The sequence below is a fragment of the Microtus oregoni genome, unplaced genomic scaffold (genome assembly GCF_018167655.1).
Source record: "Microtus oregoni isolate MIOR12 unplaced genomic scaffold, Mior012 000000F_ref0000247, whole genome shotgun sequence".
Classification (NCBI taxonomy): domain Eukaryota; kingdom Metazoa; phylum Chordata; class Mammalia; order Rodentia; family Cricetidae; genus Microtus; species Microtus oregoni.
This window is the reverse complement of record NW_024543059.1, coordinates 35,765,577-35,783,504: the sequence shown is the minus strand read 5'-3', so window position 1 is coordinate 35,783,504 and position 17,928 is coordinate 35,765,577. Positions and strand designations below refer to the sequence as shown.

Sequence of the window (17,928 nt, the reverse complement as noted above, 5' to 3'; positions counted from 1 at the left end):
GCACCATTTGTTGAAGATGCTTTCTTTCTTCCATTGTATACTTTTAGCTCCTTTATCGATGATGAGGTGTTCATAGGTTTGTGGGTTAAAATCCGGGTCTTCTATACGATTCCATTGGTCAACTTCTCTGGTTTTATGCCAGTACCACACTGTTTTCTTTACTGTAGCTCTGTAATAGAGTTTGAAGTCAAGGATGGTAATGCCTCCAGAAGATCCTTTATTGTATAGGATTGCTTTTGCTATCCTGGGTTTTTTATTTTTCCATATAAAGTTGATTATTGTCCTGTCCAGATCTGTGAAGAATTTTGATGGGATCTTGATGGGGATTGCATTGAATCTATAAACTGCCTATGGTAGAATTGCCATTTTTACTATATTGATCCTCCCAATCCAAGAGCAAGGGAGGTCCATCCATTTTCTGGTATCCTCTTCAATTTCTTTCTTCAATGCCTTATAGTTCTTGTCAAATAGATCTTTCACTTCCTTGGTTAGATTTACCCCAAGATATTTTATGCTGTTTGTGGCTATCGTGAAAGGTGAAGCTTCTCTGATTTCCCTCTCTGCTTCCTTATCCTTTGTGTGTAAGAAGGCGACTGATTTTTTGGAGTTGATCTTGTATCCTGCCACATTACTAAAGTTGTTTATCAGCTGTAAAAGTTCTTTGGTGGAGTTTTAGGGGTCGCTTATGTACACTATCATATCATCTGCAAATAACGAAAGTTTCACTTCTTCCTTTCCAATTCGAATCCACTTGATCCCATTATGTTGTCTTATTGCTATTGCTAGAACTTCAAGCACTATATTGAAGAGGTATGGCGAGAGTGGACATCCTTGTCGTGTTCCTGAGTTTAGCGGGATGGCTTTGAGTTTCTCTCCATTTAATTTGATGTTAGCTGTCGGCTTGCTGTAAATAGGTTTTATTTTATTTCGGTATGACCCTTGTATCCCTAATCTCTCCAAGACTTTTATCATAAAGGGATGTTGTATTTTGTCAAATGCTTTTTCAGCATCTAATGAAATGATCATATGTTTTTTTTTCTTTCAGTTTATTTATATGATGGATTACATTGATATATTTACGTATGTTGAACCAGCCCTGCATCTCTGGGATGAAGCCTACTTGATCATAATGGATAATTTTTCGGATGTGTTCTTGGATTTGGTTTGCCAGTATTTTGTCGAGTATTTTTGCATCGATTTTCATGAGTGAGATTGGCCTGTAATTCTCTTTCTTGGTTGAGTCTTTGTGTGGTTTTGGTATCAGAGTAACTGTAGCTTCATAGAAGGAATTTGGTAATGACCCTTCTTTTTCTATATTGTAGAATACATTAAGGAGTATAGGTATTAGGTCTTCTTGGAAGTTCTGGTAGAATTCTGCATTGAAACCATCTGGTCCTGGGCTTTTTTTGGTAGGGAGATTTTTGATAACAGCTTCTAATTCTTTGCGACTGACAGGTCTGTTTAGTTTGTTCACCTGGTCCTGGTTTAATTTTGGTAAATGGTATTTATCTAAAAATTGTCCATTTGTTTTACATTTTCCAGTTTTGTGGCATATAGGCTTTTTTAGTAAGATCTAATGACTCTCTGAATTTCCACTGTGTCTGTGGTTATGTCCCCCCTTTCATTTCTGATCTTATCAATTTGCGTATTCTTTCTCTGCCGTTTGATTAGTTTTGATAGGGGTTTATCAATCTTGTTGATTTTCTCCAGGAACCAGCTTTTTGTTTCATTGATTCTTTGGATTGTTTTCTGTGTTTCTATTTTGTTGATTTCAGCCCTCAGTTTGATTATTTCCAGTCTTCTACTCCTCCTGGGTGAGTCTGCTTCATTTTTTTCTATAGCTTTCAGGTGGGCTGTTAAGTCTCCAAAGTGAGCTTTCTCTGTTTTCTTTAAGTGGGCACTTAGTGCTATGAACTTTCCTCTTAGGACTGCTTTCATAGTGTCCCATAAGTTTAAGTATGTTGTTTCTTTATTTTCATTGAATTCCAGGAAGAATTTAATTTCTTTCTTTATTTCTTCCTTAATCCAGGTATGGTTCAGTAGATGACTGTTCAGTTTCCATGAGTTTGTAGGCTTTCTGGGGGTAGCATTGTTGTTGAAATCTAACTTTAATCCATGGTGATCTGATAAGACACAGGTGGTTACTACTATTTTTTTGTAACTGTGTAAGTTAGCTTTGTTACCAAGTATGTGGTCAATTTTTGAGAAGGTTCCATGAGCTGCAGAGAAGAAGGTATATTCTTTCCTCTTTGGGTGGAATAACCTATAGATGTCTGCTAAGTCCATTTGCTTCATTACCTCCATTAATTCTCTAATTTCTCTGTTAGGTTTCTGTCTGATTGACCTGTCCATTGGTGAGAGAGGAGTGTTGAAGTCTCCTACTATTAGTGTGTGTGGTTTGATGGCTGCCTTGAGTTTTAGTAATGTTTCTTTTACGTATGTGGGTGCTTTTATATTAGGGGCATAGATATTCAGAATTGAGACTTCATCCTGATGAATTGTTCCTGTTATGAGTATAAAATGTCCCTCTCCATCTCTTCTGATTGATTTAAGTTTGAAGTAAATTTTGTTAGAAATTAATATGGCCACACCTGCTTGTTTCTTAGGTCCATTTGCTTTATAAGCCTTTTCCCAGCCCTTTATTCTGAGTAGTTGCATGTCTTTGTGGTTGAGATGTGTTTCTTGTAAACAGCAGAATGTTGGATCCTGTTTTTGTATCCAATCTCTTAGCCTGTGCCTTTTTATAGGTGAGTTGAGCCCATTGACATTAAGTGATATTAATGACCAGTGGTTGTTAACTCCGTTCACTTTTTTAGTAGTAGGGTTTGTGTGTTTCCCTTCTTTGAGTTGCGGTGGTGAAGGGTCTCTAGATGTCTGAGTTTTTGTGGTCATTGTTGGACTCCTTGGTTAGTGATTTTCCTTCTATTATTTTCTGTAAGGCTGGATTTGTGGCTACATATTGTTTAAATTTGTTTTTATCCTGGAAAATTTTGTTTTCTCCATTTATAGTGAATGAAAGCTTGGCTGGGTATAGTAGTCTCGGCTTGCATCCATGGTCTCTTAGTTTTTGCAGTGCATCTATCCAGGACCTTCTGGCTTTCATGGTTTCCATAGAGAAGTCAGATGTAAGTCTGATAGGTTTACCTTTATAAGTAACTTGGCCTTTTTCCTTTGCGGCTCTTAATATTATTTCTTTATTCTGTATGCTTTGTGTTTTGATTATTATATGGCGAGGGGATGTTTTTTTTTTTTTTTGATCCAGCCTATTCGGTGTTCTGTAAGCTTCTTGAACCTTCATAAGTACATCTTTCTTCAGGTTGGGAAAGTTTCTTCTATAATTTTATTAAGTATATTTTCTGGACCGTTGAGCTGCACTTCTCCTTCTTCTACTCCAATTATTCTTAGGTTTGGTCTTTTTTTTGTGTCCCATATTTCCTGAATATTTTGTGATGAGAGTTTTTTGGACTTGCTGTTTTCTTTGATCAGTGTGTTTATTTTCTCTATGGTATCTTCAGAATCTGAGATTCTTTCTTCTATCTCTTGTATTCTGCTGGTTATGCTTGTTTCTGTAGTCTCTATTCATTTACCTAGATTTTCCATGTCCAGCCAGCCCTCTGTTTGTGTTTCCTTCTTTGCCTCCATTTCAGTTTTCAAGTCTTGAACTGTTTCCATTATCTGCTTGATTGTTTTTCCTTGGTTTCCTGGGGTATCATTCACTGATTTACTCAATTCCTCGAACTTTCTGTTATACTTCTCATCCATTTCTATAAGGGCATTTTTTACATGCTGTTTAAGGGTGTCAATCACTTTCATGAAGTCAATTTTTTCTACTTCTTCTTGATTAAGGTGTTCATGTCCTCCTGTCGTGAGGTCGCTGGCTTCTGGTGGTTTCATGTTGTTTTTCTGATTATTGGGTGAATTCTTGCATTGGCTCTGCCCATCTCTTCCTCCCAATACTCCCCTATGGATCTTCTTTTACAGGAACATGTCTTCTTGCACACCTATGTACCTTCCCAGTGATGTCACTCCCCAGTGATGGTTCTCCTGGTGTCCATATCGGATCTCCGTGCTGCTTGGTTAGCTCACAAAGAAATGGCCCACCCTGCTTGCTGCAGGCAGGCTATGGAGACAAAGGAACTACCGCCCTCCCTTTTGCCCTCCCGATTCGGGTTCGGTCCCAGCGCCATAGCAGGCTGAGCTGGGAGGTGCTATGCCGCCAAAGAGGAGAGGGAGGGAGAAAGACAGGGGGTAGGGGGTTCTGGATGTAAGCTGGGTGGGATAGGAAGAGAGAGGAGGTATCCGGCAGTATAGCCCCTGCAGGCTGAACAGCTCCTAAACAGCTTTCTTAACAATGTCATGGTCTCTGATAGCTAATCCTCAGGCCTCAGAATTTTATGTACTTACTGTCAATATTTTTATAGTTCCATAACAAAAATACATTGTTTCCGCAGTAGAGACTTAACTTCCACTTCTTTGAAGCAACCAAGGTCACCACTAACAGACCTTAGTTTTCTCCTGGGTTTGCTTATCAACAATTTGAATGGAATTTTCTCCTGACTGGCTTTGATATTCTTCTTAGGTAGTCATGGCCCCTGCTGGACAGATTATATTACAAAATGTGTGTAGTTTTCTGTTATCTATGCACAGAATTCATATTTAGCAGACCATCTTGAGAGAATGTAAAATACTGATTCCTTGTCATTTTGACCATTCTTAGTGTTTATAATTATTTATTTTGTAAAATTTACTTCTCGAATCCTAATATGAAAAATGACAAATTGTGGAACAGACACATAAAATAAATCTCACTCTAGCTCAGGATTGAGAAATAGATGGTTATTTATTTAGGGGTAAACTCACAAATCAGAATTCTCTGCTTGAATGGAAAACAGAGATCGAATGCAGCAATCCAGCAATCCAGCAATCCAGTAATCCAGCAATCCACCAATCCACCAATTTGAAAGTGTAGCCAGTAATGAAAGAAAGGGGCAGAAGCAGTCTCTGCATCAGCATTTATAGTATAAGAGGCTACGCCCCAGTAGGTGGGCAACCACAAGCTGTAGGATTTCCTACAGCAGCAAATCATAATATTATGTATGTAGTTCTCATATTTATTTTTTTTAAATTTAGAGTGGTGGAGTATTTTATATTTTCTGATCAATTAACTTATCCAATGTGATGTTTAAAAATACCTGTGTCTCTTGATTGAGCTATTTTTTAATTTTAGGTATGTTAGTACCTGCTATGTATTTTAACTTTTTACTTCATTTTTGTCTATTATTATTTAGTAGTTGATGTCTTATTTAGTATCACTTTATGATTATTTATGATACATTAGAGACATTATACTTGGAAATTGAGCTAGCAGAGTGAAAGATTTTAAGAGAGAGGTGGTCATGTACACAGGGGACTTGGATTCACACTGTCTTTACTTATTTTTGGTCTTCTCCCAACACCTTAACTCATTGGCAAATATTGTTCCAGAAAAGTCCTGTATTAGTGTCACATCCCTGTTTGAGTATATAATTAATTTAAGAAAAATACATCATTTGTTAATTGTAATATTTTTTCAGTCATTTCTTCCTCCATATTACCAATACTTATATTAATGTTACAATTAATTTGTTATGTTTTAATATCTAGATATGTATTGGCATATGCGATTTGCAGTGTACTTTATGTGTTGTTGATTGAGGAAATCAATTTTCTTATTGTATCCACTTGTTCAAAAGTTTTTGAGCCAGGCAGTGGTGGCACACTCCTTTAATCCCAGCACTTGGGAGGCAGAGGCAGGTGGATCTCTGTGAGTTAAAGGCCAGCCTGGTCTACAAGAGCTAGTTCCAGGACAGGAACCAAAAAGCTACAGAGAAACCCTGCCTCAGAAAATTAAAAAAAAAAAGAACAAATTTTTTTTTAAATGACTGTCTCCTCTGCACATATTAGAAGTTTTATAAATTAAACAATGTTTTACACACACACACACACACACACACACACACACAATCCCATTATAATATCCAAATTGGTCTACCATTCTAACAGACAGGTGAGCTCTAGGATCTATGACAGACTCTGTCTCAACAAAAATAAGCTGGAATTGAATGGAGGATGAATCATGATATTGACCTTGTGTCTATACAACTGAGCACATATAGCAGAACCCTTACACACAGACAGACAGTCACACACACACGTATTTAAGTATTCATTTGGTGCATTTAATTTCATTTCACTGATCTATATTTAACTATATATAATATTCAAAGACTTCATTATAACTAATTTGTCTTAAGTTTTGAAATATGAGTGAAAATTCACGTTCCCTGTCTATTCTTCTATCTGATTATTGTGTCAGTCTTGGCTATCTTATGGCAGTTTCTTTTGAAGTTAAATGAGTTTGACTGTATACCTTAATGTAATGTATCTTCACTGTGGGTGGGATAATTTTAGTCTCTAAGTAGCTTTGAAAATTATTTGCTTCTAATGTCAATGCATTGCTATATTTTAAATATAAAAGCATGTTAATAATAATCATGAATACATGGTTCTAGCTTTGGGAGTACTCTAATTTATTTATACATATTTTGTTCTTTAACTTATGTCATTTATTTCTCATAGAGCATCTGACTGTGCTGTTCAGTAAGGTTCCTGTTCAAGCAGTAAAGCCCTGATTTCTCTCTGCATCTCAAGATATTGACACTGATGGAGACCTCTTCCCTGAATTTATGGTATTGTAGAATCACTTGCTTCCTGATTTCATTTTGGATTATTGGTTACTCACGTAAATAATTAGATTGAAGTCTATCTTTTATTTTATTTTGAAATTAGTTGGTTATTTAACCTAAGTAAATTTTTTTTTAGATTACTGAGTACTTTACACAATGTTATGACCATTTTTCATAAATTGTAAAATGTTGTTTTACTGGACATCTAAGAACGAGAATGTAGTAAGAATTGTTGCTTGTTCATTCCAGGCTACCTGGCTAGCTTATACCAGAAATAATCACACAGAAACTATACTGAATAAAACACTGCTTGGCCCATTAGCTCTTGTTTCTTTTTGACTAATTCTTACATCTTCATTTAACCCATTTTGATTAATCTGTGTATCACTATCAGGTCGTGTCCTACCAGCAAAGTTTCAGCCTGTCTATCTCCAGAAGCAGGTCCATGGTGTCTCCCTGAGCCTTGCTTTCTTGATCCCAGCATACAGTCGAACTTTCCCTGCCTTGTTCTGTTCTTCCCTGCCATAGGTTCAAAGAAATTCTTTATTCATTAACCAATAAAAGCAACACATAGACAGAAGGACCTCCCACACCACAAGAAACTTGTAGTGTTTATTTTCCCCAGAAAATGCTTTGAGGAAACCTTCCAGTACAATGTGAGATGGAGATGGGAAGGCAATATTCCTGGTTACCTTTCAACATGCAGAAGTGCTGTCCCTTAAGATTCTGTTCATGTGCTGCTTCCATACATATTTTCTACACATGGTAGTGTTTTAATTGTTTATTATCCCATATTATTTCCATTTTATTGTCACTAAGCATGTGGACTTGTAATTTTCTTCCATTTTTCAGTTTTAACCATTTTATTATCAAATAGACTCCAAGGAATTAAAGTAGCTCAAACGATTTACCAAATTATCAGTATTCACGAGGGAAATTCTGCTGAGTAGTCAGGAAATGAAACAGAGCAACAATAAGATGAACTTAGAAAGGGATACAGACTAGCTGAGCCTCTATTACTCTCCTCAAACTTGACCAATTGACAAGTTTTCATTTGTGGGATGATGAATAATACACATGGAGGTTTGTGTAATCAGGGCACTTGTTTTTTTTTGGGGGGGGTGGAGAGGAAGTTCTATATCTGGTATTGAATACAATGAGATATTCTAGTAGTGACAAAAATAGGAAATTTTTGAAAAAGCCCTGAAATCATGGAATTCAATTTGTAGATTCCTGGGACTGTCAGCAATGATTATTTGTATTAACCTAGTCATGTTTGAATGGAGTTCAAAAAGAGGAACCTAAGTATTTATGAAATTCTCTCTTTCTTTCACTCTCTCTCCCACCTTGATACCGCAAGAAACTAAAATAACATTACAATATGTTTTAAAGTAGATTTTATTTAGTGGAATCACCTTTCAGATGTACATGTATCATGTACCTGAGATGCTAAATGAACACTAAAAACTAGTATAGCCTACATGATTATCCACGACACCAAATCGAGCTCAGTGTTTTTCATGCTCATAACAATAACTCCCTCCCTTAGAACTGCTTTTCTCTTTTCTTCTTGACATCACACCTTCATTTTACCTCTGGTTAAAATAAAGTGCATGAACAGTAAGACATAAGCATTTTAAGAGATTTAAGCAATTAACAATTTAGAACATGTTCCATACAAATGGGAAAATCTTGTGTATGTGAAAAATATAGACCATGCACATATAGTGACATAGGATTGCCAAAGAAGAATAAGAATTCTTTATTTGAGCTGGAAAAACACAGACTCAAACACTAGAAAGGACTGCCAGAGCATGCCACACATATTGTTCACACCCCTCTCTTTGTAGAACATAAGAGGTCATAGTACATTTTGCAAAGCTTATGAAGTATACCTAAACTCAAGAATTATCCATAAAACATCTGGATTTTTATAGTGGTGTGATTTTTCTCCATACAATATTTTTATTTTGAATGAGAAATCTTGATAGAGTATATGTTCTTAAATGTGGTGAGACAGATACAAGAGCCAGACTCTCACTTCTGTGTTCTGTTCAATAAATTTTGGGTGCTTCTGTTTTGTGTACTTAGAATTTAGGAGTCCAATCTTGCCTCCAGGGTAATCAAGACATCATTCACACCAACAGAAATGAATGTGTTTCCTTAGTTTTAATTTTTACTAGTGTTTTATAGCAATCAGATAATTGTGTTCACTTATATTTCTTCATTTATATGTGTACTTTATCATATATTATGAAGATGATATTATGTATTTTTGCCCCTGAAGAAATGAACAATATATAAACTAACATACTGTCACTCTTGTCACAGAGGGAAATAGCATCAAATGGACAAATAATGCATTCAAAAACACCTATAAATCTAAACCTGCCCTATTTTGTTATGAGGACCCTCACAATTAAATTAGAGTTAGGTCTCATTGATTAGCATGCAATGCCTGAACTGCTATAACCCTGGAAAGTTCCTCTGGGAGACCAATTTATAGAGGGTTTCAGACATCATATTGTCTGATCTGTGCATTTACAGCCATTCTCTTTGAGAATAAGATATATAGCAAATTCTCTAGTGTTAATCAACAGTCTATATAAAGAGCATATGATTTTCATGAATTGGGTTTATCAGAAAAATCCCAACTACCATTCCTGTTTTCAAGTCCAAAAGTTGAGTTGGTAGCAGGATCAAGTCAGACCCATTTATGAATATCAGGATGCCTCATATTCTCTTTTGAAAGAAGAACAGATGATCCGTGTATTCCTTATTCCTAAGAGTAGGCAAAACAGATTGAACCAGGTAGCATGAAATGCAGCCTTTTAGTTTTACCAAATAATTTGCAGTACTGTTTCATATTTCCTGTGTACATTAGAATTTATTTCCTTTTGTGTAGTGATAAAGTAGCCTTTATTCCAGCATGTATATTCATGAAGTACTGATTTTTCATCATTAATTTTAGTGGATATTTCAGGAATAGAACGATCCCTGTTCATGTATGTAAGCAGAGACTGCTCATTTGTTTTGTCACCATCCAGACACAAATAATCGCAAAGAAAAATATGTTAATTATAACAATGTTTGGCTAATGACTCAGGAATATCCCTATATAGTTCTTACATCTTAAATTAACCCATTTCTATTAATTTGTATATTACCATAAGACTGTGGCCTATCAATATATTCCAATGTCCTTTTTCAGCAGCTATATGGCAGCTCTCTAACTCCACCTACTCTCTCTCTCTCTCTCTCTCTCTCTCTCTCTCTCTCTCTCTCTTCATATATATATATATATATATATATATATATATATATATATATATCTTCCAACTTGGCTATATTCTGCCATGCTATATGTCAAAACAACTTTATTCTTTAGCCAATAAATGCAACCCATATAGACAATGGCATCCCACATCATCGCTTGTTTTCTGTCTAAATAGAAAGGAAAGTTTTACATTTAACATAGTAAAATTACATATATGAAATATTTATCAAGGACAAATTGTATTTACCATATTTAGTCCATTTTCTTTTGGCAAATTAAGAAAAATACTGTATCATCTATCCTATCTTTGTTAGTCTAAAGTTTTAACTAATTTATCCTTTATCATAACTAAGGGATATGATCACTATTAACACCTGTCTTCAATTCTTCAAATTCCTCAGAAAGATATAATACCTAAGTAAACAGGAAGTACATTATAAACAACTTCCAAATTTCTAGAATTGACAGAGACATCTTGCTACTTTGAATGTCACCCAAAGTTCTTCTGTAATTTTGGGGCATCCATACTTAGCCTACAGAATCATAGTATCCAGCAGACTTTTCCATGAAGCTGGAAGGGAAATTTGAAGATCTTTACTGCCTTGTATTGGCAAAGTTCATTTGTTGCTTTCCCCTGTGTCCTGCAGAACGTGTGGTAGTTTCTTCTGAGAAGCAGGAACCCTGAAGAAACAACTTATCTTTTAGAAAGTTCAGAAGTCATTTTTTCTGTGATTCCTGCATGTCTCGTTCATGCAGCATACCATAAAGCAGTCCTGGCAAGAGCAGTTTTTACCCAAATGGCTAGTCTTGTCATATTGAAGGCAAATTCTATGATGAGTTTCTTCAAAGCCCATCAACTTCTCTGAAGTAATTGGTGCTGCCAGAAGCAGACATGTCACAGTGTTTGTTGATAAAAGTCTAAGCTCTTAAAACCTTTTAAATGCCACAATCTATAGGTCTTTTAAGTGCTGAAATTTATGTATCTAACTGGAATATATCTCTGTGCTTCTAGAAAACCAAACTAACAAGGATGACCCCAGCTAAGACCCTAAGCAATAGAGAGTGTGTCTAAACTGGCCTTGTCTTGTAGTCAGACTGATGATAATCTTAAATATAACCATAGAACCTTTGTCTAATAACAGATGGAAACAGAGACAGAGACCTACATCGGGGCACTGGACTAAGCTCCCAAGGTCCAGTTGAAGAGAAGAAGAAAGGAGAGTATGAGCAAAGAAGTCAGGATCATGAGGGGTTCACCCACTGAGACAATGGATCTGAGTTAACAGGAGCTCACCAACTCCAACTGGACTGGGAATGAATAAGCATTTGTCTTTGAAATGTTTGAATAATGCCTATCCATCTGAAATACATCTTTGTACATCTAGAAAACCTAACTAACACGACTATGAGCTTGACTATTATAGCCAATTATCTATTCATTTGGATTTATTTATTATTCATTACATTTTTAAATGAGTTGCACAAATACAATACCTTAATCAAGAGTGGAAATATACATATAACAACACTGACCTTAAATTTGTATCAATTAAACCAACCCATACAAATGCTAATCTCTATAGCATATCCCCCTTTAAATATGAACAAACATTTGTAAACAATATTTCGGAATTTGGTCATCATCCTCTTCAATCTGCTTCCTGATTTTTGTTGTGCAAAGTAATTTTTGGGCGTGTTCATGGCTACCTTTCAGGATCTTTGGTCCATCCAGTCACAATAGTCTGAAAGGTTCCATAGGGTCTGATCTTCTGTGGAAACAAAAGAAGAGCCTCTTTTCCAAAGGAACATATCCTTAGACCCATATTTTGAAAACAAGATCTCTTCAAAGTATATACATTGGTTACTTAGCTCTTTTACAGGCAAAAATTTCAAACAAAACAAAACAGTATACATAATCCATACTCTTTGTGTATATTTAATCTCTAAGTGGCTTATTTTTCTCTATTGATTTTTCTCCAAGTTTAATATTTATTCTATTATTTTTACACCTTTAATCTATGACTATCTGTACTCTTTTATTACATTTATTGCTTCTTTAGTTTTTCTTCACTCTCTGAAGCCTACATACATTTATCCAACACTGAGACTCGTTTAGGGTTTTTTTTATGTCTGAATCTGTCTTATTGTGTGTCTGTAATCTTTTTCTGTCTTATAGAGCTTTTAAATTGGAAAGCAGCTTGGTCACAGCATCCCTGAGTACTGGCTTCTCCTCTCTCCACCTTTCAAATGGTGGAAGTTATTTATTCTCTGGAAGAAAGAGTGGGGCAGAGCTGGACTCACTGGACTTTCCCTGGGGCTGAATGAGATGGTGAGTGTTGAATGATCCAGTCCTTCCTCCCAGCCACCAGGGAGAAACACAGTCACTGAATCAGGAATCTGTCAAAGCAGGATCTCATTTAATGGTATCAAGCATTAACTTATATAGAGTTGTGATTGGGTTGGAGAAGCTTGGGATGGATTGAGGTGGAGTAAGGAATAAGGGCCAATAATGTTCTTCTATGCTAGCAGTGGCTGTTCAGTGGCAAGTCTAGGTTAGGTAGTCAGAGACAGGTCTTCAAACTCAAGCAAGGCTCAGGAAGTTACACTGGGCTTCACTTCTGGTCCCCATGAGGCCCACCATCACCCCTTTTTGATTCTGTCATGACATTTAATATTGTGGTCCATGTCCTTGGTTGTCTTCCACATGGAGATTTTACCTGTCACTGAGTACCATGTATCTCATTTATGAAGAACCCACTCCATGACCTGCCTTAGGTTGTCCCAGCCTGTCTGAGGACTTATCCATCACTGGTCAAGTGGAGAGTGGAGGAGGGGTTTTATATGAGGATTACCAGTCATACAGTCATACAAGGGGTCAGACTCCTGAGTAGCGAGCCTATGATTGTATACCTTGACCTGATGTAATTCAACCAGCTCTAATCTTTGGTAAATAAATTGTGTGATCTTATCCAACACACAAGGCCCAACAGTAAGAAGGAGAATAAGGAAAAGGAAGGGGCAAAGCAGGGGAAAGAACTAGGTTAAGAATCCATAAAAACCCATCCACAGGGGTTTGTCCAGAAAGTGTCACCATCTATTCTCTGGGTATAATCAGGATAACCAACAAATCCACATTTTTTATTGTTTCTGGGAAGAAGCAGAAAAGCACCCCCCCCAGGGGCTGGAGAAATGGCTCAGAGGTTAAGAGCACTATCTGCTCTTCCAAAGGCCCTGAGTTCAATTCACAGCAACCACATGGTGGATCATAACCATCTGTAATGAGATCTGATGTCATCTTCTGGCCTGCAAGCGTACATGCAGGCAGAACACTGTATACATACTAAGTAATAAAGAAAACATTAAAAAAAATTTAAAAGGCACTCCTCAGGGGCAGGACGCTCTCTGGAAACATTATTATCATTATCCCCTTGTTGAGGTAAATATTTAAGATTTCTGGTTGGCACCCAGATAGGCTTTTTTTTTTCATTTTGAGAGAAGACAATCCAAATCCTCTACCTGCAGTGATGAGTGAGTCTATTCCTCTCCAGGCTCCAGTCAAGGGGCTCCTTCATTTGACCCCAATACTACTGTAGGTAACTGGTGAAGACCAATAATTTTAAAAATTAGACAGATGTTTATTTTTAGGGTTCATGGCAAACTTTCAGGGGGTCTTGGTACATCAAACCATGATGTGGGCTTCCCCTCTCTATGCTGTGAATAAAATTGGTTAATAAAGAAACTGCTCTGAGCCTATATTATAGGCAGGCAGAACAGAGTTAGGCAAGGAAAACTAAACTAATGTTGGGAGAGTCAGGGAGTAGTTATGGAGCTGCCGCCAGAGACAAGCATGCCAAAACTTTGCTGGTAAGTCATAGCCATGTGACAATACACAGATTAATAGAAATTGGTTAAATAATATGTAAGAGCTAGCAGATAAGAACTTAGAGCTAATAGGCCAAACAGCAATAGAGTTTCCATGTGGTTATTTAGGGTCTGAGCAGCTGGAATGAGAAACCAGCCTTCATACAACAGAACCACACTAACCTGGATGGAATCCACAGGTTTTCATCCTCGGTGAAAACAAAAGCAGAAACTCTTTCCAAAAGTAACATATGCTTAAATTTGAATTTTGATGTCAAAATAACTTTATATTAGTTTATTTTAATATTTTCCGGAATCAAATATTTTTCTGCAGTCAAAAAATTTCAAAGAAAACACAATAATATTCATAATCCAGACATTCTGTGTATTTTCCATCTTTTCATGTTTTTTACTATATTACTTTTTAATATTTATTTATTTTCTTTGCTCATTTAATTATGGTTGCCCATATTCTCTCTCTCTCTCTCTCTCTCTCTCTCTTAGGCCCATGTACATTTATACAACACTGTCACCCATTTAGAGGTCTTCTTTTGTCTGAATCTGTCTTATTGTGTATCTGTAATTATTTTCTGACCAGGACAGGTTTTTTTTTAATGCTAAGTAGGCATTACTAGGACTAACTCTGTGGCTTTGCCTGTTGTCTCCACACCATCCAACATGGTGGAGGCATGTTCACCACCTTTGTGAGCCATGCTACCTACCCCATCTCCAGGGATGCAGAGTGTTTGTTTTGCCATTAATCCACTTATAGGACTCTGCTCACAAGCCCCTTTTAAGTACTTTACAACATGACCTCCTGAAAAAGTTTGTGCTGCGCTACCAGCATGAACCAGGAAGCTGGCTCTAAAAGAAGTTATGCCTCTGCTTGTGGCCAGCAAGCCAAGGCTATCTGGAATAAAATGCAACTCCCAAGAATCTGCAGTTGTCTCCTACATTTTTTTTTCTAGAACCATCTTTTATTTCTTAATTTTTAAAATTTTTCTTAGTTCTTATGTAGACTCATGTCCCAGATGGTGGGTGCCATTTCATAACTGGAGACTGTTTCTCAATTACCTGTAAATTTGTGGGACCTAGAAATTATGACTCAAATGGGTGTATATTTATATTCCTCTAACACAATTATTGCTAATCAAATATTTTGCTAAGGGTTGTTACCCAGTCAAGAGCTGAGCAAGAATGAGAGAAGGACTGATCCTATCATACTTAGTAGAAGTCCTTTCTGACAGTATTATGATATTTTTAGGAGAAGTCACTGAAAGGCCCAAACTCCATGCAGACTCAATTTCTGTATGGGTAAATCAGTGGCATCTAAAAGAAGAAAAATTTCAAACCTCCCAGTGGTTAGTGCAGGAACAGGTGGGCAGTGGTCACATTACACCCTCTAATTCCTCTATTTTGTGATTTAAAAGAAATTAGGAAAATGGAAATTAATACAAGATTTAAAGAGGTTAACAAGACCATACAGCCAATGGAATGTTCCAGCCTTTGTGGTCTTTTTCTACAGCCATAATAAAAGATAACTATAAAAATTACTTTAGATTTGAAGGATAATTTTTTTGCCATTTTTGGCACCAAAAGATTGTCAAAGATTTGTAATTAGTATTCTATCAGTTAACTTTAAAGAGCCAATGAGAAATTATCATTGGAGCATCTTGCTTCAGGGTATGGCAAACAGAGATTGCCATAAATTACATTATGCCAGAAATTATGTTATATATGAATCAGTGGCTCAGGCTATATGAAATGTCGGAGATCAATTTCTACAAGTTCATATTACCCATGATATGGATGATATCTTGCTTTCCTATAAAATGAAGGAGTTTTGCTCTAGACATATGGACAACTTTAGCAGAGTAACTAACCCATGCCAGGTTAGTTATTGCCCCAGAGAAAGTACAAAGACACCTGCCATTCCAGTATTTAAGTCATATGTTACAGCCTAAAGAAATGAAACCTCAGGAATTGACAAGCAGGAAAGATAACTTTCAGACTCTGCATGATTTTCAGAGATTGTTCGGAAATATTCAGTGACTGAGACCTTATTTAAATTTTGTATGGTAGACTTTTTGCCACTAAATAAAATTCTTAAGGGGAGCAGTGACCCGGATTCCACCAGACACCTCACAGACACTGCTAGACATGTTCTGGAGCATGCAGAAATTGCACCAAAAAAAGAGAACATTGAACTCCACACTGGCAAAATGAGTTCTGTTTCCTAAGATGTAGTATGGATAAAGGGCCAGATACTCAGTCAGCATTCCTAGGAAGGCTCCTAAGTAAACAGGACTCATTATGGTCTAGAAGTTTGTAGAAGAGGCCCAGCAAGATGCTGTGAATCACCAACCATCACATGATCTTCCTTCTTCCTTAGAATGCAGCATAGTGCTAAAGGGTCAAGAATGCAGTCTCAGTAGGTACACTTCTACCCATCTGTGGTAGCAGGAAGAATATGGTTTCTTTTCATTACTTGGTAACATATACATATACATTTTCTCCTAGAACTTTTGAAAAAACATTTGCCTAGTATAACTTTGTCATTTTTTAAGATGAGTTAAATGATAATTAGTAAGTGACATATTAGAGCCATCAACTTATGTCAAATAATTTAGTATTTTTATATGTTTCTGTATGGTTCTATAGAAATTTTCAGATTTAATTTATCATTAAGAAAAAGGGATGACTTACATGGGCATCTGGTTTCCCACTGTACCCAATCTCTACATTACTTGTAAATATTGCATTTATAATAATATTAATACATCTTCTCTAGTAATTTTGTTCTTTTTAAACATTCTTTTGATGTTACTAATCATATGAAATTATTTTCTGCTTAACTATCCATATTTTACAATTACTCACTAGTTGTCCTTAAATATTTTCTCTTTTCCTCCTACGATGTAGACACACGAACTCATCATCCTGCTGAGGATGATCTCAGACTCTGGCACTATGGATTTCCTTCTTTGCCTTCTCCTGAGAAGCTTTTGATGAAGACACAGAGCACATACATTACATGGTATTGCAAATGAGGGGCTTTCTGCCTTTTTATTATTCATTTCTTGTCTGTAAAACTCAATTAATTTTTTACATTTCTATGCATTAACATATTTCCTGACCATATTTTTAATCCATACATTTAATGCATGTTTTATTATTTCTGTATAAAGCACACTCTGTTATTTCCACCTAGTAGTTAATATTTCTTACTATAGAAAGACCTAGTGTTCATTTTCTCCACTAATTTTCCTGGGGATAATGATCAGCAAATGTTAACGAAGTGGCATCCACTTGTACCCTTTACAGTCTAACTTTTGGGAAAGTACTAAAACTTTGAAGATTCTACATTTTAGCTTTCATTTAAACTCTTGAAATTTCACAGATGTGGTAGAAGATGACTGGAGGTTTACATAGAATAGACAGTCACCTAATACTTATAACACAAATGAACATGCCAAATGGACAAACCAGAGCCCAGAAGGACTCAACTCTGCACATAGCACTGTATGCTACTGAGGAAATGTGGGAAAGGGAGATGTCATTCTTAGAAAAGGGCACTCAATTTTGTTATATATTACCAAATGGTCTGCTTTGAAAATATACATACAAGTATTGTTAAGAGAGTTATCAGGTTATATTTAAGAATAAATCTGTATGTGTATACATACATACCTCCAACAAGAATTATAAAATATAATGTTGTAAATGTGAAGGATAATGTATAGTGAATATGGGAGGGTTTGAAAGAACAAGGAGAAGGGAGAAATGTAATTAAATTATACTCTTAAAAATAAATAGAAATGAAATAACCTATTTCATACACACATGCAGACACACACACATGCTGAACACATATTCCCACCCATTTGTGCACAAACACATGAATGTCCCCTACAGACACACACAAAAAGAGAGCACAGGGTTCTCAAAATTAGCACAAAATAGTGTGATTTGGAATATGGGAGGATTTTTCACTTAGGGTATTGAAGGTGGCTTTTTACAAATATATAATATTTATATAATTATGTTGAGTAAAATATTTTTAAG

The 17,928-nt window shown here is 36.2% G+C and overlaps 1 long non-coding RNA gene across 1 annotated transcript in view; it reads left to right on the top strand.

Moving 5' to 3' along the window:
- LOC121451878 overlaps positions 1–16,901 on the top strand; it is a 32,827-nt gene extending 15,926 nt beyond the window's left edge. Inside the window, exons 6-8 of the long non-coding RNA XR_005974757.1 lie at positions 6,619–6,728; positions 12,179–12,331; positions 16,786–16,901. This is a non-coding gene — a long non-coding RNA (uncharacterized LOC121451878). The remainder of the gene's footprint in view (positions 1–6,618; positions 6,729–12,178; positions 12,332–16,785) is intronic.
- The last annotated feature ends 1,027 nt before the right edge of the window (positions 16,902–17,928 follow it).